This window comes from Cupressus sempervirens, chromosome 11 (assembly GCF_028749045.1).
Source record: "Cupressus sempervirens isolate cs-2001-9-10 chromosome 11, ASM2874904v1, whole genome shotgun sequence".
Lineage (NCBI taxonomy): Eukaryota > Viridiplantae > Streptophyta > Pinopsida > Cupressales > Cupressaceae > Cupressus > Cupressus sempervirens.
Window position 1 is genome coordinate 268428990 of NC_143128.1, and position 21885 is coordinate 268450874.

Sequence of the window (21885 nt, forward strand, 5' to 3'; positions counted from 1 at the left end):
TGTGATCTCATCTGAAGATGTAGGTAGCATAACTGGACTGACTAGTGATAGAATGTCCTCTAGAAATGGAGGAACTATTGGATCTCCATATGCTTCCTAAAGAGCCATCTAAATATCATAAGGAAACCTTGCCATTCCAAGAGGAGCAAGAAATTCCTTACTCATACTGTTATATAGAAAGTGAAGAAGTTTAGTAATATATGTCCAATTAGGATTTGGTGGCAATGTCTTTGAATAGAGATAAGGAAGGACTTCCTGATGGTCTCTTAGATGATCAAGTATTAATGCACTCCACCTATGATAGTTTCATGTTGTTAACTTCGGTCTAACACCAAACTAACATGTGTGACAAGAGTCTATGAGATCAATTAGTGAACCCCCCAAGATGCAAGAGAGAATCAAAGAAACCTCCCCTAGTGGATGATTCAGGCACTTTATAGCCACTTGCCAATTTAGGGCCTATTTCTAAAAGTAGTATTTCTGTCCACACAAGCCTATAATCTGATTGTAGATCTAGAAAGTAAACAAAAAATTATGTACTTTTAAAAAAAATGGAACTTGATTATGTGTCTAGATGAGCCTATACTAAGTATTTGAAGTGGTAAAAATTAGGATTTGTGAGTTGTAGCAAAATTCAAGAACAAAGATCTCAAACCACCTACACCAATGTGTAGATCATGAAATTCTACCCCAAAACAAAAAAATTTCTCAAAAAAAGGAGTCTGTATGAGGGAGATATCACTGTTTGAAAATCACCTTTGTTATTATTTTTCCTAAATCACCGCTGTCACACCTCCAAAAATAAATTGACTCTAGATTTCACCTTAGATGTTTGATTTTAATGAAACAAAAGTCAATTTGGGGTTTTTATTGACCTTCTGAATATGATGCCAATATTTTATTAGCACCAACAAGCTTCAAGCTTCACCTACAAAAATCTCTCGTACTAGCCTTATGGCCAATTTTTTTTGAGAAAATAATGCAGATCTGATTTTTTTTTATAGAGATGTAGATGAAAAAAATATAGATATGAAAATTAACTGTAAAAATTTGAAATGATCATACCAATTTCTACAATTTGGGCCTTTGGGTGCTGGTTTGCAAAAAAAATTTGCCTCAAAATTGAATATTGCTTAGGGTAGGAAAATTTATAGTCAAATTCCACCAAATCAATATTCTAGATATAATGGCAAGGTCCACTTTGGCTCTAGACACTCCCAATGATTGCAATACTCCAGATCTGGGTCAAGGTGCTGAAGCAACAATGGTCTCAAATGACTATGTGAAGAGAAATTCTCCAAGCTTTGATACCATGTAAGAATTTTCCTTAGGGAAAAATTCACCCAAGATCAAATAATTCAAGAAAAAGCACAATAGTAGACCAAAATAGTATGATCCAAATATCAATATGTATTCATTTCAATGTGAAAGTACACTAGGAGTGCCTATATATAAAGGCCCATGAAATGCTTCTAGAATTCCTAGGAATCAATAACATGATAAATCATACAACCAGGGACATGTCCAACAAGTGTGGGTTATCCTCCATTAAGCATAGGAATAAGTGTGATGATGAGAGGATAATCCTACAAAGGTGTAGCACACAAAATAATGTTGTAAACAACATGTGCTAAAATAGGAGTGTGAATAACTATGTTGTCTATATGACAACTTAGTTAATTATGCAAACTCTAGTGTTGTAGACACCATGTCCTGAATTTAGAGTTGCTTACTTCTGTCAACATGAAAACACATAAAAATATGCAAACTCCTAGGTGTCAAACTAATAAATAATAAAATAATGTAGTGACCCAAATAAACTTAAGTAAAGTGTAAATAGTAAATACTTATTTACACCAACAATTTTAATCTTCCTCCATGGTTGAGTGTTGTCACACAAAAAATAAATTCTACTTCAAGGCAATGACAAAAAAGTAAGAAAATCAAGGGTTTCAAAGAATAAGAAAGGTAAAATAGTTTCTTGAGTGGTGGTTGATGATAATCACATCAAATATGCTGAAGTGGCTTAACCTCTTATGTAGAAATCTATCAAAGACAATTAGCTTTTTGATTATAGAATCACAAGGGTCAAACTTGGTAAGAAAACAAGGCTAAGTTATTAATAGGATGCACATGAGGTGGTAAACTTTGTTTTTTGAAAGAATAATGAATTTTGGGGAAACAAAGTGAAACTCAAAGAAGAGAATGCTCATTTGTTGGGAATCATTGAAGACATGAAGAGGTCTTTTGTAGGAAATGAACCTATTTAATTTGTATGCATAGAAAGGGAGAATTAGAAGGCACATATTGTTGATGAATGGGACAACAACATTTAAAAAAGAGGGAATCCAAGTGATTTGAGAAGTATATTGGGAGTTGATAAAAGGAAGAGAAATCTATGCTAAATTGGAGATATGTTGAAATGACTTAACCGTAAATTTGATTTGTTGGATGGGGATCTTGGTGCTTGGAACAACATGATGATAGTTAATGTAGACTTCTTATGTGAGTATGATGTCCTTAAATCCATTGAAATGTATCATGATTTTGTGCATGTGATGGAATACAAGAAATAAGTTATCCAAAAGCTCATAGAAGAGTTAAAGGCACCAATACATATGGTATCTACTTGAGAAGAGTTTCTATGTGAGATCATTAATGATGACAACAACATAAGAATTCAATGAGAAATATTCATAGAGTTTGTAGAAGCTATTAGCCTACAACTTGAGGTAGATTACTTCAACATTAGTGTTCTTAACACATTTGTAAATTAGAAATTTTTATTGAAGAATTTGCATAATCAAATAGAGGATTGTAACAAGGAAACATCTAAGATAGAAAGTGCACTCTAGAGAGTTATCATAATTTTACAACACACTAGAGAACCAAATGTTGCTATTGTATGAGAGTCCCTACAAATGTTTTGAGAGTTGGTTGATACCATGTGAAAACTCCAAATCATATCTTACATGCCTAAGTAGATTAGTGATAGGAAAGATACATGTAAAGAGCATATATGTTGTAAGTACAAGATAACATGTACATGTACAATCAACTCATGTAGTTAAGTTGCAATTGCATTAGGCACACAACTTTGAATAAAGTCAAAGTAGTTAGTTAGGATAAGTATTGGTGGTTTGCACTTTTTCCACTTTTTCCACTTTTTTGTCCACCTTTCTCTCTTATTTTTTCCTATATAAAGGAGAAATTTCATTTTAAATAATCATCTCTTGCTTTAAAAGAGACAGATGGGCTTCTGACTAGAAGGCTTTGTATTTCTTATTACAAATCTCTGAAGTGAATAAAGTAGAAATTTTTTCCCAAACTTTGTGTTTCAATACTTGGAATTGATCAATTATTTCTCATGCTACATTATTTCTTTCATCTTTGTTACTTCTTTCTTTTAAAACATTTGAGTGTTTAATGTTGTTTTTTAAAGACTTTGATCTTTCTTAAACAAGATTAATCTAGTTTATTAGTGGTAGAAAGTACTAAGATTTGGATACTTTGAGCTTAATTTATTACTATATTATTTCATATTTGGATAGTTGAACAAAGACATTGAGCTTTTCTAGTTATTCACCCTTTGTTTCAAGAAGGGTGCTTGTAGGAGACTTTGGGTTCTTACTATCAACCACACAAGTCAAGATATAACTGTTGTCTTAAGTTTGTTCTTGCAGTAATACTTAAGCCACTAGTATTATTATAGCAACAAATTCCCTTTTGTTTAATTGTGAAGTAGTAGTTAGTAATATAAAATCATTCTTGAGAAAGAGGAATTGATTCAGTGAACTACCCTTTTGATAATTCTAGGTAGGTCTTATTTGTAGTCACCTAAGGTAAAAAGGGAGCCTCCCATATTGTTGAGAGGAGAGATTTATCTCACTATACCATTGTCTAAAGTTGCCATTTTTTGAGCTGTGGTTATAGTGGCTTACAAAAAAGTTAGCCCACAAAATGAAAGCTATATTACAAGCTACGATTGTCATTGCACCAAAATATTGACATGTCAATGCTCAATACAAAAAGTAGACTTATAGAGCAGTGGAGGTGATTAAGCCATGTCAAAAGTCCTAAAGTGCAACATTGGTAATTAGTCCAAAAAAACATCCCTGATTGTTAACTAGGGAGATTTAAAACTTGTAACCAAGCTCTAAAAATACTCGTTGTAATTTAGTGTTGTTGTTGCACCAAAAGATTGACTTGTAAATGCTCGATACAACTACTAAACTTATATAACACATAAGGTAGTTAAGTAATGTCACAACTCCCTAAGGGGAATACTGGGACTTAGTTCAACAAGATATGCATAGAAAGTGTTGTCAATATAGAGTCTTGAGAAAGGTTGGAAGAAGAAAGGTCCTCAATTTAAATAATTAAATTCAAGAGAGATGTCTTGATGTACTAAACCATAGTAAGGGGGACTAAAATGATGTAGGAGAATTTGGGTGTAAGAGAAATCTTGCATCACCCAAAAATATTTTCCTTTTTAGTCTTTTTCTATTTTAATAAGAACTAGTAGACAGGGTGGTTACTATTTTTAGGAACTTGCTATTTTTAGGAAGTTTTTTTATATGAGCTCAGAATGTTCTCACTTTCTACATGAAGGTTCACTTTAGAACTATAATCCTACTGTAAAAATCTCATTGCTCTAGCTTTAGTATTAGAGAAGTTATTGCGGATTTTTGGTGGAAAATTTAGGGGAAAAATATTTAGGCTCACCATTAGAGGCCTTAGAATGCTCATATGAGGTCTAAAAACTTGACAAAAGGGAGCTTACATAATTTCAAGCTTGTAGAACATAAGTTGGTATTTTTGAAAAGTGGTTATAATAGCCAATTAGAGCAACAGTTCGAGAGTTATGGCCTTCCAAAGTTGGGCTACACAAAATTTCTAAAATAATTATCAAAGATGTATTTGGCCAACTCTATATGTTTTGTTAGGGTCTGTTGGCCCTAGGTATTAAGTTTCAATGTCTAGAATCTTCCTGGGTGGCATAAAATTGCCTATTTAAGAAAGGCTCAAACATTGTCTAGGATAGCTTTGGCTGGTAGTTTGCAACTTAGTCTTGCAGATTACTGTAATGAAGGTGCCCATGTGGGTTAGCATATTGTACTTGTGAATTTTGTAATTCCACATTTGTAGTTATAATAAGAAGTCCATATTTTTGTTCTGTCATTTATTATTGTTTCTTTGTTTCTATTATGAGTTTATGGTTTTAAGGGGAGCACCCTTCATCAAGTAGCATCAGAGCTAGAGTTATCGAGTGTATGGATAGATTGCCAAATGTGAGGTAGTTTGTACTAGGACTGTGGTTTGGGTTGAGCATATAGACAGATCATCAATTGTGAGGTAGTTTTCCCTAGAGTTCCAACAGAATCACAAAAATGCCTCCACAAAGAGAGTATGGCAGAAGAGCTATACGTGTTACACTCGAGGGTTTTAGAGCCCTCCAAAGAAAAATACAAGTATTGGAAGAAGAAATGCATAGAGGAATAAATATTCTTGGAAGAGATGAGAGTGAGGATGAGGATGAATAAGAAGAAAATGTGTAAGTAGAGACTATTCTTAACCCAAAGGAAGAAATGATTTTATGGCCATCTCCAAGATTGGAAAAAGACCTAAGTTTGAGGTTTCCAAATTTTTTAGAAATCTTAACCTAGAGGAGCTGATCGATTGGATCAATGAATTGGAGGACTACTTTGAGTATGAAGATATTTAAGATCTTGATAGGGTCAAGTTTGTAAAAGTGAAGCTGAAGGGAAATGCAAAGATCTGATGGCAAGATGATTAGTTGGAGCAAAATAGAAAGGGAAAGGACAAAATCACTAGATGGGATTAGATGATAGCTAAATTGAAGTGACAATTCATTCCCATTGATTATGAGCTTGATTTGTTGAAGAAAATACAATTTTTGAAGCAAGTGAGAAAATCTATTCAAGAATGTATCGAAGAGTTCTACTAAGTTCTCATTAGAATTGGCCATGCAGAAGATGATAAGGAGAAAGTGACCTGTTATCTTAATGGGTTAAGGAAAAGTATTCAGGATGACCTGGGTCTAGTTCCAATGAACAATATTAAGGAGGCATACTAGTTTGCCCTAAGAGTTGAGGAAAAACTGAGCAAGAAGTTTAACAACAAGAATACTAGAAGAGGTCACGATGGAAGATTTGGCAGATGATCTTATAATGATGATATGAAGAACAAGGATGAGGTTGGAAGTAGTAGTTAGAACCAAAGGGGAAAAAATTCCAATCATTTCCATGATTAGAACAATAGAGATTTGAGAGGAAGAGGTAGAGGGAAAGGATCTGGAAGAGGAGGATTCCATGGAAAATGTTTTCACTATGGAGAAGAAGGTTATAGAGCATTTGAATGTTCCCAGTGCCAAGGAAGGACATATTGAAGAACAGAAGGCTAAGCTAGAGTTGCCTATGTTGATCACGATGCTAGATCCTCACATTCTAAAGATGCTGAAAGTGGAGAAGTCCAAGTCAATAGAAGAGTCCTATTGAGTGGTGAGAATGAACCTAATCAAAGGAGTTTTTTTTTCACAAGGTGCAAATGTGAAAATAAGTGTTGTGATGTGATCATTGATGGTGAAAGTACTAAAAATCTAGTATCAGAAATGATGGTCACAAAGTTGAATTTGAAGAGATAGAAACACCTGTATTTGTACCATATTGCTTGCATGCAAGATGACCACAAGGTCATGGTCAATGAGCAGTGCTTAGTGAAGTTCAAGATTGGAAGCTACCAAGATGAGGTACTATGTGATATCAATGGACATATGTCATATGTTGCTGGGTATGCCATGGCAGTTTGACAGACATGCTGTACATGATGGATAAGAAAATATCTACACTCTAACCAAGGATGGGGTAAAGCATAAGTTGTAGTCATTGAAGGATATAGAAGAAAAGGTATGTGGTGCTACTAGAATATATTTTGTTGGTGGAAAAGAGTTTCTCAAAGGTATGAAGTGTGAGCATATATGTTTTTCTATAATTCCAAAAGATAGTAAAGAAGTAGAGGAGGTACCTACAGAAGTTGCACATATGTTGGGAGAGTTTTTTGATATTGTATCAGATAATGTACTTGATGGATTTCCCCCAACGGGGAAGATCAATCACTAGATGGATTTGGTACTAGGAGCCAATTTTCCAAATAAGACAGTGCATAGAATGACACCAACAGAAAATGAAAGTTGAATAGATAAGTTCATGAGTTGTTGTAGAAGGGGTTGATTCGAGAGAGTTTGAGTCCAGGTGCTATCCCAACTATATTAGCACCAAAGAATAATGGAGAATGGAGGATGTGCACAATTCTCATGCTATCAACAAGATCACAATCAAGTATAGATTTCCATTGCCAAGGATGAATGATATTATGGACTGTTTGATTGGGGTTGAGTATTTCACAAAGATAGATATGAAGATTGGGTAACATCATATTCATATCAGAGAAGATGATGAGTGTAAGACTACTTTCAAAATAAAAGAACTATATGAGTGGTTAGTCATGCCTTTTGGGCTAACCAATGCACCAAGCACTTTCATGCAGCTCATGAATGAGGTACTAAAGGAGTTTTTGGGTAAGTTTGTCATTGTTTAGCTAGATGATATTTTGATCTTTAGTAAGACATTGGAGGAGCATTTGATTCATATTCACAAGTGGTTTGATAAGTTGAAGGAAGAAAAGTTGCTGATAAACCTAAAGAAGTGTAGTTTTGTAAAAAAGGAGTTGGTGTACCTGGGATTCATAGTCTCAGTAAAAGGTCTAAAAATGGACCCATAGAAAGTGAAGTCTATCCTTGAATGGCCTACTCTAGAGAGTATGACAACGCTAAGATCTTTTCATGGACTAGCTAGTTTTTATAGAAAGTTCATAAGAGGTTTTAGCAGTATTTGTGGACCCTTGACTGAAACAATGAGAGGGGATATGAAGGAATTTAAGTGGACTCTAGGAGTAGATAAGAGTTTTAATGTATTGAAATAGAAAGTTATTGAGTAGCCTATTTGGGCACTTATTGATTTTAACAAGGTGTTTCAAGCAGGCTGTGATGCTAGTGGTACTATAATATGAGTTATTTTGAGCCAAGAAGGTAGACCTGTTGCTTATTAGAGGCCTTAGAGTGCCCAGATGAGGTCCAAAAAATTGACAAAAGGGTGCTTGTATAGTTTTGAGTCTGTAGATCAAGAGCTGACATTTCTGAAAAGTGGTTATAATAGCTAATCAGAGCAATAATTTTCCTTTTCAATCTTTTCTATTTTAATAAGGACTAGTAGACAAGGTGGTTACTATTTCTGGGAACTTTCTATTTTTAGTAAGTTTGTCATATGAGATCAGAATGTTCTCATTTTCTATACAAAGGTTCATTTTAGAGTTATAAGCCTACCATAAAAATCTTAGTACTCCAACTTAAGTATTAGAGAAGTTATTGTAGATTTTTAGTGGAAAAATCTCTAGGGTCACTGTTGGAGGCATTAGAGTGCCCATATGAGGTCCAAAAACTTGATGGAAGCGTGCTTGCGCAATTCTAAGTTTGTAGATCAAGAGCTGATGTTTTTGAAAAGTGGCTATAATAGCCAATTAGAGTGACAGTTTGAGAGTTATGGCCTTCCAAAGTTCAACTACCCAAAATTTCTAAAATTATTGTCAAAGATGTATTTGGCCGACTCTATATTTTTTGTTAGGGTTTTTCGGCCCTAGGTATTAAGTTTTGTAGATGCTTAAAATCATCCTAAACCCTATATTAATTCATTCAATATTTCCTTTGACATTATAATTAATTAATTATATTTCTCATATTCTTGTACTTATTTAATTAAATTTATTTAATTACATAGGTTCATTTCCCTAATGTATTTAAATTTAATTTGAATACATCCGCTCTAATGTATTAAATTGAATTAATGCATAGTGCTCCATAAATGCCCTTTTAAATAAATTCTAATTTATTTAATTCTGTCCACTTTATTAAATTCTTTAATCATGTGATTAAGTTAAATTTAATTTAATTTAATCTTAATCCCATCCTCAAACCTAGTCTACACCCATCACTCTCATCCTTCTAAGCCTATCCATTAATTAATCCCACTTTATTATCCTAAACCTCTTTTAATCACCTCTTTAGCAACTAAGTGGTTGCTCACACGTGTGAGAAACACAAGGCTCAAGGAGCCTCCTTTCATTAAACTCTCCAAAAAGGTACTCTTACACCTTTGTCCTCCACTCCTTTCCCTAAGGTTGCTCACACATGTGTGAGCACACCTTGAGCCTCTCAACCATAAAGGCTCTTTTTGACATTTTCATGGATTGTCCGTTAGCCCATGTATCTCCCTTGTGGCACCTATGTGGATACCACATAGATGCCACCTCCCCAAGGCCTCTTTCAAACCTATAAATAGAGCCCTTGTCTCAAGCATTTTATGTCTCCCTCATATGAATTGTTATCATGCTAGTTTAGAGTTAGAGCTTTCTAGTTGTTTTAGAGATTCACATGTTACTAACCCCTTTTGGTAGATGTTAGATTTAATGCACTTATGCTTGCATCTCATACTAGATTATTATTGCTAGTTTGCTTCATTGCTTCATTCCATTTCATATTCACATTCTTGGAATCTTTTGAGTATGGCTTACTCATAGCCCTTGCTTGAAGGCATTTCACATACATTTTAGTGTAGATTCAAATTTGCATATTTGCATTCATTCATATTGGTTTGAAGGGATTCATTCATAGTTTCATTTGGGAGAACACATCTACATCCTTCACACTTAAGCACACCAATAAGGCCTCTTATGGGCACCCTTGTTGAGCTACTTTGAGGTTGTGTGGAAACTCTTTCTTATCAGTTGCATTAGTACTAAAATATAATATTAGTTAGTAGTTTTCTTGATTTCAATACAATTTTATGCACATGCTACTAGCATTTTATTGTTTATGCATGCTCCTAATAGGTTAGGTCTTCACACATACAATTTTCAATGTCTAGAACCTTCCCGAGGAGCATAAAATTGCCTGTTTAAGAAAGACCCAAATATTGTCTAGGACAACTCTAGGTGGTAGTTCACAACTTAGTCTTGCAGATTATTGTAATGAAGGTGCCCATGTGGATTAGCATATTTTACTTGTGAATTCTTTAATTATACATTTATGACAATAATAAGAAGTCCATTTCTTTGTTCTCACATTTGCTATTGTTTCTTTTTTTCTGTTATGAGTTTATGGTTTTAAGGGGAACACCCTTCATCATAAAAGGTCTCAAATGAAAACGCTTCAATTTTATGAGAGTATATTTAGCCCCCAATTTAGTATGAGTATGAGGGAATTCATACTCATGATAAAGGAAGTGGGAGAAGAAGAGAGAGATGATGATTGGGGCAATGAATTACAAAGAGATATGATGTCACTAAAGCTAAGCACATAACCCCCAAACTAAGAATCCTAACTCCATGTCTAGGCACAAGAGCACTAAAATACCAAAGAAATAAAAGGTGACAAAATAAGATACACAAAAAAAAGGGTTAGTACCAAAACAAACTCTAAATAAATTAGTGAAAGAGACCTCAACCAAGAAATTATTCACCCACTAATATAGTGTCTAGAAATCTATTTGAAAAGCTTATATAATTACATAGGAAAGATAAGAGCACCACTAAAGATGATATGAATTCAAAATAGAGAGAACTAATTATCTCACCTATTAAGATTTGTGTGTCCCACTGTAAATCATCAAGGGGGTAGGATTGAATAGTCAAGTGGGTGATGCAAGGCAAGAGGGGAAATAGTTCACCACCTAGCTACCCTCATTAAGAGTTACACATAGAAGCCAACCACTTTGAAAAAACCACAAGAAATTATAGAAATTAATAAAAAAATGATGAGATAATCTTCATTCAAAATTATAGGCATAAGGCCTACCTAGTTGTGGTTATATATGTTCAAGTTACAATTTGTGAGCTTAAGTTCTTCGGCTTGCAGAGCCAAAACTTAGTATTTTACTTGTATCTAACTTTATTGTACTTTTCATAATCCTAGATTTCTAATTATATAGCTAGTAAGACCACAGGTCAGCCTATCAGGAAATTTATTATAATTTATAGGTCATGTCCCAAACGAAAATTTAGAGACCTCATAAACAAGAAAATAAACTTTTTAAGGGACATTGATAGGTCCACATGTGATCCAATAAGAGGTTCCCAAGTGCATGGAATGCTATGATGTCAATGAAACCCTCATTGAAGCCAAACTTGCATGTTACTTAAGCTATCATGAAATCAACATGCCTTGAACAAAGAGAAGGATAACTCCCAAAAATGATGGAATTACACTATTACATTTAACCTCATTTTTCTACCAAAATTTTTGACCATTAACTAAATAAGTTTAGGTTGGTCGGAATGTTAAGGCAAAAAATTTATTTTTTTTACATGTAAGGCCCACGTTGGTCAAAATTTCAACCAACATGGGCCTTATACATTTTTTTTAAAAAAAAGAAAGAACATTTCACTTTCACTTTGTCTTTCGCCCACACAAGTTTTCTATTTTACAGTAGATCGAATCACATTGGATGTTAGGAGATAGAAAGCAAGCCTATCGAGACAAGCCAACCTCAGCTTTGGGACAAATGTGGATCGCCTCTTATTCCTTTGATTGAGCTTAGACAACTGAGATTGTCAAAGAAATAGGATATTGTTCCTGATTCGGAGACCCTAGACATACTGGACACTGCTGCAAGGCAAAAGGAGGTTTCTTTTTTTTTTAATCATCTTCAATAGTTGATTTGGTAATATCATTAAACATTTTGATTTTTTTTACCTATAGTCCACCTGAACCATCCATCCTTTATTCATCTCTAGCTGAAACTCAAGGGAAAATGATATCAGGAAATGCCTTGCAAGTCACATTTTAGTCTCTGTGAGAATAGTTGGCGAATGGATGAAATTTGCTACCAATTCATGATCCACTTAGGATCAAACTAATAGGTTCAACTTTCATTATTTAGGATGTGAAACAACATTTCCATGATGACATTTTTAAATATCCTTCACATGATTTCTACTGGTATATGTCTAGACTGTATTCGCTTATGTTTCTTGGTCCATTTGGAAAAAGAAAGTAATTGACAAGCTATCTCATGTTACTCATGACTTCTGAACTTCTGTGAACTTACTTGAGTTGGGCTTTTTGTTATACTCATCATGCCTATGTGTATAGTTTTATGTGTTTTTGAATAATCCTTTCAATCATTGTGCTAGATCATTTGGATGTGGAAAATAATTGCTAATAATAGTTTATTGAGGTTATCAGAATACTATTTTATATAAATGTACCAATTTATGCCATTTTTTTTTCCTTTATTGATAAATGTGCTATCTGTTAGAGATAATGTTTTAGCCCTTATGCCCTAGATCTAAAGTCTTCCCATGTATAGTACTACAATACAAATACTATTGTAGTCTTTTTGAGATGATGGAAGTTTACTATGTTTATCTGGACATAATCTATTATTTTTCCTAATTTATGTTGCTATATCTACCATAATGCCTAAGATTTAATTATGAAATCTAGATGTTAGCATGTTTGTAGTGGTCCCTACACTTTTATAAGGGGGCATTATCTTTCCTGAATCATGGCATTCTTACATTCAATTTTTTAATTTTTGAACCTACTTTTCATCTCTAATTCGAAGGATACAGAGGACACAATTTCATTCATAGCTCATCTGCATGTTGAGATGTGCCAGGATGATTTTTTTTCATGTGCTGATCTCCAAACAAGAAAAAAGAAGAGAAATGATCTCCTTATTCACCTAGAGACTTTTGGCTTTATGTTTATGCATTTTCAAATCATTTTATGACGTAATTCTACACTGGTATTGAAACGAGTCTAGTTCTAAATTAACTTGTTACCTTTTCAGATCTTTGAAAATGGAAAGCATTGTCGAGTATGTGACAAATGCATTGACAGGTTTGATCATCATTGCTGGGTATAGGACGACCAACTATATCCTAAACTTATGGCTTTATTTTCATTCTGTACAATTACATTATTCTTCTATTCTACCTTAGATAATGCATACAACATAAGTTAAAATGTAGTATCCTTGCACTAATTAGTGTTTGTTGATGCAGTGGATTAACAATTGTATTGGACAAAGGAAATACAAAGAGTTTTTTGTCCTGATGATTTCTGCCCTTCTCTTGGTAAACTTGGTTTTTTCTTTTCTTCAATAAATATTCAAAATGAAAAAGAAAAAGGAAAAAAGAAAAATGATTCCTATTATATAGATTTTTATAATTACTTAATGATACAAATATGTTTTTCCTTGTTAGGCTTTTCCTCCATACTTTCCACTCACTACTACAAAGAGGGGGCACTGAAGACAAATTTAGAGATGAATTTTTAATAAATTATCTTCATTCAAGACAAATAAAAAGTTGCATATCATCTCAAACATGTCTTTGAGTGGGTGTCTTAATATATTGTCTTTACAGATTGTCTCTATAAGATAATATGGAAGAGAAATATTCTTGTCTTATAGAGACAATTATGTAAGACAATATATTAAGACACTCAATTATAGACGTATGCAAGTTTCCTCATTTGTCTATACATTTTGTTAGAGACCATTAAAGAAAGTTCTAATTTCATTTTAAAATATTAAATATTAAAAATTAAATATTTTAGACATTATATTAATTTCATCTAAAATCAATGTCTTAAAATACTATATTGTGTAGTAGTGACTGCACCTTATGACAGAGTCTAGGGAAGAGAAAGTGGAACTAAATCAAACCAATTCCTTTAAAGTTTGAGTTGTAAGCCATAGAAACCATATGTTGATCCTTATACATTGCACCTAAGCTAAGAACACGTGGCCAACATATTTGCATTAGTTTTTAGCTGATTACAACATGGTGCTTAAACCATCATCCTCCAAATCCAGGAGCATTTTGATTGAGCCTCCCTTCTGCTTGTTTAGACCCACCTTAAGGTCTAAAATTTTATTCTAGCTTATAGAAAGAAATCATTTAGCCCATTTGGCTCTCACTTATTATTATTGATAGGTACATGGGTTGTACATCTTGGGCTTGGATTGCAACTTATACTTCAGTGGTCAATTGGACTCTTTGTAATAGTGCAATGTTTCCTTAATTGGAGTCACTTTGATGTAAAGATTGTATCTAAGCTGGGTAGTAGTTTCTCATTGGGACCATTTTTTGTTGTCTTGGTGAGTTGTGCAACAATCTTAGCATATTTTTCCTCTCATTTTGAAATTTATGCACAAATAAGAATTATAATATTTCCCATCAAAGTGATAATGAGTTATGTAAAACAAGCTTTTTATCATGCAGTGTTCATCTTTTCAATTGGGTCATTTTACAAGGTTCATGCACTATTTTTTCTATGATTGCAATGCTTCCTCTTGGACAACTTTTCTTCTTCCATGTTTTTCTCATAAGAAAGTTTGATAATCTTTTCAAAAGTTTGATTTGAAATATTGATATTTTTTGTATTCAACTTTTTGGTATTCCTTTTGTTATATGATGAATGTATTTTATGCTTATTTGCTTTGGTTGAAATGCCAATAATAGGGTGTCAGCACATATGATTACATTGTTGTAATGAGGGAGCAAGAGTAGCAAAATATGGGAGGAGCACAAAGCCCATAAATGTCAATGACAAGTTCAGTGTCAAGATTGAGTCATTCAATTTCTATGAGTGCATTACACCATGGCTCTCGGTGCACTCGACCACGCCTTTTTATAGAGGACCAGATCTGAATCTACAGTCTTTCAGACAAATGCAATGCGCACATGTTATTCCTATTTTATGTCAATAGATTTATATAACTTACTACACTAGTTTGATGATTTGTAGTTCTCTGTGTTGCCAAGAGATAGTGTCATGCCATCAATAAAGGTAGATAATCAAAATATAAAGAAGACACCTAGTGAACAAATGGTACTAAAGAGTAAAGGATTTGTAAAGATTATCCCTTAGTCATTGGATCGAACGAGTACAGAAGAGGTTTCAAGGATTGCTACACAAGCAAGGAAAAACTCAAAAGTTCTACGTCTTATATCCAAGAAAAAAGGCATGCCAGTGATAGAGATAGATAGTAGTTTGGAAAGTAGTAGTAGAAATCTAAGCATAGAGATCTATTCTAATTCTAAACATCATAGATGAATGAATAAATGTGGCAGATCACAATCACTGGGGAAGAATTTTCCTTTTACAAGGTCTTTGAAGTTGACTAAAGTGTCTTTGGAACAAGCTAGTAAATCAAATCACAACAGGGATAGAGGCCTTATGAACATCAGCCAACCAATCAAGGAAACTTGTATGGGATTGGTTCCTTTATAGTTAGAGGCACAAAGTACATTTCGTTCAAGCTTGGCAATGTCAACTAGAAGGTTGATTGCATCATCTGCTCAAAGAAGCTTTACTTCACCTGGTCTTCAATCTTTTAGGGAATCATCGTCAAGCATTGTAGACATACCGTCTTCTTCAACTAGCCCTTCATGTATTCTCGAAGGCTCCAAGCTTCAAAGATCTACCAATGATGGGTATGAAGCTTTTGGAGGAGAAAGTGCAGATGACAGTGACCGAGCCTCAGCAAGGTTATGTAAGCTACCCTATAATAAAATGCTTTTGAATCCTACTTATATAGGTCAAACAAGAACTTCTAAGTCCGTTGCACACAAAAAAAGCCAAATGTCGTATGATATGAATAATTTTAGAACTTTTGGACAAGGAAGAGGTTTGACAATGCAAGCAAACAATGGGAAAGGTGTTATGATTGAAATTCGCAAAGGACAATATTATCCAATAGAAGGGATTCATTCTCTTCCTCCACAATTTGATTCACTAGAAAGGGATATGAATTTCCTTAGTGTGAAAGGTTTTGGTCTTAGCAAATTTTCCAAGGAAAGACCCACCACTCTTGAAAATGTGGTTCCTTTGGTCCTCAGATCCTCAATCTTAAAAAGGAACTTTGATTCCAACATTGAAAACTAAGAACTCAAATGACTAGTACATTGTGATCTTGTTACACCAGACATCTGGAACCAGATCACTTGAGTAGATTGAATGAAATTTCTCATCAATGGTTTGGCAATATAAATTGCAAAACTAACTATAAAGGAGCAAAGACTGAGTTTCATTGTCAATATTTAGGCATTTTTATATCTCAAATCACATGTATAGGAATGAAAAATGTTATAGTTCTAGATCCACATTAGCTCTCCAAGCGGTAGGTAGCAAGCCTCTATTTCCCATTGTGACTAGTAATTCAACTATGCTTTTCAAACCTCTAATTTTGTCATCTACCACCAACCCTAAGAGCCTTCCAGGTGATCTATGTTGTTTAAATCTCTCTCAAATATTTCTTATTTATTTGTTGCTTTTGTCAATCCCAATTGTAGGGAAAGATTTATCAATTCACCCCTTGTACCATAGTTATCCTAGTATAGCCATTAAAGTCAAATAGTGAAGGTTGAACTTCTTTTGAAATTCTCATGCATGGCTCTAAATACATTTTTGTCACATTAAATGAATAGACAACTATTGTTGTTTACCCTATTATTCTGACCAACCTTCATATTTTGCATCACGTTTCATAAACTGGACTATTGGCTATTGTCCTCTAGCAACATCATTCAGAATTTGCATTGTACTGCCCTCATTCTAGTGGCTTGTCCTTTTATCTTTGGCTGATGGTTCATTTCCTCTTTTTTAAACTAGTAACTCCATAAAATGTTTGGCTGTAAAATAATTTTTTGTGAACAAAAAGAGCCTCAAATTCCAACTAGCTGGAAGGATACGAGGCTCTAATACTACCATAAAACCTCATATTGGTATATATTTAAAAATTTATGATTTTCACAAAGTTTTATACTGGAGGATTTTGTCAAACAGTTTACAATTTATTGATTTGAGTTTGTATTTTCACTTGTTTTGGAGGATGGTCAATTTCTTCTTCCAAAATGGATAGCATTAAATGCCAATCATATTATAAAATATTTGACAAGTTGAAATAACCTTTCTATTATACCTTGTATTGCTGATATAGGACAGTGTGCTCAAAAATTACACAACAATAATATCATAAATCAAATTTCATTTTCTTATATTCCAAATGGCTGACTTGCTTGATTCACTTGAGCAACTTGCAATCCAAATTAGTGCCAACCTAAAAATTTAATCCTTCCTTTCGATGTTCAAAATCTTTGAGTATATAAAAGCTTTTGGAAAGTGGCGGGTCTCCTATATGAGTTTATGATAGGCTTTTCTTAGTGCTACAATTCCCTTTATTAGTTAACAGCTACCTCAAAATAATCCATTGAAGACTGCATAGAAAGTTGTGAGGATTAATAGAACCTTTTTCTATGAATCTGACCTTTATTTCCTTCGGGATGGTGGTACATTAGGTTTTGTTTTTAGGCTTCTAATTTTTTTGTGAAGTGTACGACAGTCATAAATTGGCCTGTGCTAGAACAAAGAAAGGATTTGAAGTGTCCAAAGCAATATTTTTACTACTTTGCAGGAATTACATCTTTTTTGAAGGTAGAAATGGTACAGGCCTACTGAACTGAACACATGGTATGGCTTTGATGATAATTATGCCTTTAGTGTGCAAAACTATGTGATTTTGTTCAAATATGAAGCAATAATTGCATATGGTTATTGTTTTTAGTTTTGGTGATTTATCATAAACCAAGTATCAGTTAAAGATTGGCTTGTTATTACTATAATTACTTGTTAATTGGTTTGAATAGTCATGTTTGAGTTTTTGTTATTAGATGTTTTTGTGGATGGTAGAAAAAAGAATTGATGGAAAGAAAATTATGTCATATAAGAGAAAATAGTATTAGATAGGATAATTTTACCCTTTGTGAAATTAAAAGGTTGGTAGTTTTCTTTTACTAAATTACTAGATGATTCAGTTACCCTGTTATTTGCCTCTATGAAATTGATACAAATCTAGGTATGCTAATATTTATTTTGCTACATCTGTATACATCATGGATACAACAGTGTGTATCTACCTTGCATGGAATCACTAGTCTAGTAGTTAAAAGGAAAAAATGGCTACCTTCCATGACAAGTCATGTATTTGGATGTTTTACTTAAAGTGGGTGAATGATATTTTTTCTTGTTTGCCCAAGGACAAGAAAAAGGATTGAGCCTAAAATTTTTCAAAAAGAAACAAAATCCTAATATTATATGAAGAATAATCTGAGCTATTACAAAGGTTTTTCATTTATCCTACACTAAAAATAGAAAAAGGCTTAGAAGTCTAAGTGATAGTTTATGTCAAGCAACATTGCTTCAGTGTGCTCCTAATTTTTCATTTTCCTGCCTTTTTGCTATTTTGTGTTTGATGTGAAGGATAATAGGGCATGGCATTTTTTTCAAGAAAAGGAGATGCTTTCTAAAAAAGGAGGCCAAGTTGTAAGGTTCTGGATGGCCAGGAGAGGTAGCTAGACCCCATGGAATTGCCACTGGTTAACAACTTATAATATTGTAAAGAAACAAACATAAAGATATATTGGTGTAAAAGTGTCTATATCCATGTCCTTATAACTTAGCTCTGTGGCTGTTAGTGCTCTCTTCCAAGTTGGGGATATGTTCATCTTTGATTGTATTGTGGGACATTTTCTTATTGCCCTCCCCTTTCCCAATATCCAAACAAAAGTAAATGTAGGAAAATATTCTAAATCCTAGTAATTATTCGTGGTTGATTCACTTCTCCAGCGATTAGTTGATTCTCTTGATGAATATGACATTTGTTCTTAATTTTCTTAAGCTACCTAGATTGTGCTCATGTAGAGTCCTTCAGTCAGGCTAATGGTTGACTTTAGATTTCTATTTGATTGCTTAACAATTCCTAGTATATTTATGGAAATTATAGTTATTGCGTTATTTTTATGATAGCTGGTACTTTACCATGAATCTAAAAATTGCTGTGAATTCACAGGCATTTTTCACTATAGTTGTGAGGATCAGTTAGAGTGGTATGATTGATATATAAAGGAATTTTGAAATTCACATTGGTAAGGGAAGTGACAAGATGATACTGAGAGCATTGCTGGGCTTACTTTCTTTGAGGATGAAAAACTCATAACTTTTTAAGATTATTTTAGATTGTTTCAAACTCGTTATACTTCCTTCAACTTTAGATTATCGAAAATTAGACAAGGCATCTAGAGAAGACATAAATCATGTTTAGTTCTTTTTGCATTTGAAAGATTAACATTCTTTAGGACATGGGCATATGTAGCTTTCCACTCATCCTTAGAGGAATGGGCAGCTCACTTGATTGCCTACTCTGAACAGTTAAGGCAAGTTGCTACTACAATCAGAAAAAATATTTTATGAGCTCTATGTATATTTTCTGGACTACATCATCTGGGTACTTTTGATACAGAGTGCTTCTTTCAAGATGTAGATTAGGAAAGGATTCTATAGCTGCAAAGTTTAAGGTTTTCTTTATCTCTAGAATGTTGTGCTCTATAAAGTTATAGTTGAAAAAGGTTGAATTAAGTACTTTTAAGTTTTTGTATAAGGCATATAAAGACCATGCCTACTCATTATTTTGGTGACCCATTTTGGCTTTTCTTCTTCACATTGATCTTTATTTGTTGTTTAATTAGCTGCTAGAATATTTTTTCCCTCTCAACATTTTGATTTTGACCCTATTACATTCACTTGCAGATTCATAGGGCAAGACAATTTTATGAGAATTTGGTTCCAAGCTATACAATATATGACATTGAATGTACATACTGCTCATTTAGGAAGTTTACTAGTGATAGCAACTATCTTATATGTTGTAGTAGGAGTTATCAGGAATTGGTAGTATATAGACATCGTTGGCTAAGTTATTGTTACAAGGGTGAGGATTGTGAATGTAATTATCTCCCCCCAAAGGTAAAGAATTTTGAGAGCTATTTTTCTCATCTATATTCCATTCCTCTTACTTCTAGCAATGAATTTATCTGCAAAGAATTCTTTCTTTACATGGAAAATCACCAGTTTGGTATAGTTGCTACATCAACTACTCCGGACCAGGATGCACCCATATTCGAGGGAGCCATTCAAGGAGTTACCTCTATAGAGAAGATAACTTTTTTTCTTGTCAAGTTGGTTTGTGGATTTTCTAACTTATATTTTGAAACTATTGTTTTTTAAATACTTTTAAGTTAAGATGGGACTGCTCATTAATCATTATATCTTTGCTAGGTGTAATTGAACTAAAAAGTTATTTATATTCTTGTGATAGATGACTAATTTAGTCACAACAACCATGATTGAAGTTTCCTATTGCAGTCTAGGAAAATTTGCACTGACCTACTTTGGCATTGTTTGGAGGTTGACAGATGGCATTGTTTTGAACATATGCTCTTCTGGGTTGTCTTGCAGAGATAATTCTTGGAGCCTCAAGTTACCCCACAAAGTAAACATGCCACTATGTGTAGTCCCTAATGTTCACAATATGATCACTTGTCAATTAGGACAAAAAAAAGATACAACAATACTTTCCATCAAAGCTTGTGCAATATTATTGACCAGGTAATCCATTATCATATGAGGTTTTGCTGCCATTTAATTTGATACTTATTGTATTAATGTTATTTTTTCTATGGAAAACTAAAAATAGCTTCTATAAAAACAATACAATTGAAATTTGAAACCCCTAGCAAGCTTTTGAGATTGACTATTTTTGAACATTGCTTTTGAAATTGATTGTTTTTTGGCCTTTCTTTTGACATTAATCTTTTGGTATGGAATAAGTGCAATGCTGGTGTAAATATACCACATTACAAATTTTTTTGATAGTATTGCTGAGTACAAAAATATGATTGGTCTTTACGACTATCTTTGTTTCACTCTATTCAGTACTTATTAATTTAGTAATATATGATTAAGAAGGCTATAGGAAAGAGAAAAGCATTTAGATAACACTTTATTTGTAGTTGTATTTGATAGCATAGTGTTTTTAGAAGGGTATATTGTACATTTATGTTACTATATTCAGGGTACACTTTACCTATGGCACATGCCTTGGGGGAGCTATTAGCATTTTCTGTTGTAGTTTCTACAAGTATTACTTGTTTCTAATGTTTCAAATGTCATTGTTACTTCCTAGTGGAATATTATAATTTTCTCTTGCTCTGATATGCTATGTCTGGGGAAATGTATTTCACTTGATGAAACAAAATTGAACAAGGAATGAGGCAATGAGAGCTTCAATATAGTAGCAAGTTGCTTTAATAATCAGATTGATGATTTAGATATGAGAATGAATAGCTAGTGGGTGTGAAACAACCAATATAGCATGAAATGGAAAATAATTCCTATTTGATCATTTAGTCACATATGATTTTAAAAAAAAAGCTTCTAGTGGCACTGAAGTGAGTAAAGTAGGTTTAAGAGTTATTTGCAATTAATATGAGCAATTAGGGACTATGTAAATATGGCCAAGGGGAAGTTTTTCTATAGCAATCAAGCAATAGCCACAGAAGCCATTTTCCAATGATCACATAGTTGCTGCAGAAGTTGTTTCATAGCACTCACATAGCTATTCCATAAGTGTTTTGTAGCAGTTTGGTAGTTGCTGAAGAAGTTGTATTTCAATAGTTTTGTACTGGTTACAATGTGGAGCTCGAGAAAAACAACATTCTTGGCATGAGTCATACTAACTAAGTAAGGGTTTGTAGGACACATGCATTCTATTTTGTATTAACTTTTCATGTCTATGCAGTTCAATGTTGCAACAACTCTAAAGTCTTTTGGTACATTAATGAATTCAATAAGGCCACGCAGAGGGTGGGAAATGTTGGTATGAATATTTTGAGGGAATATATTTG

At 33.5% G+C, this 21885-nt stretch overlaps 1 pseudogene; it reads left to right on the forward strand.

The window, feature by feature from the left end:
- The first annotated feature begins 224 nt into the window (after nucleotides 1-224).
- On the forward strand, nucleotides 225-16030 carry LOC149529166 (putative protein S-acyltransferase 22; annotated as a pseudogene).
- The last annotated feature ends 5855 nt before the right edge of the window (nucleotides 16031-21885 follow it).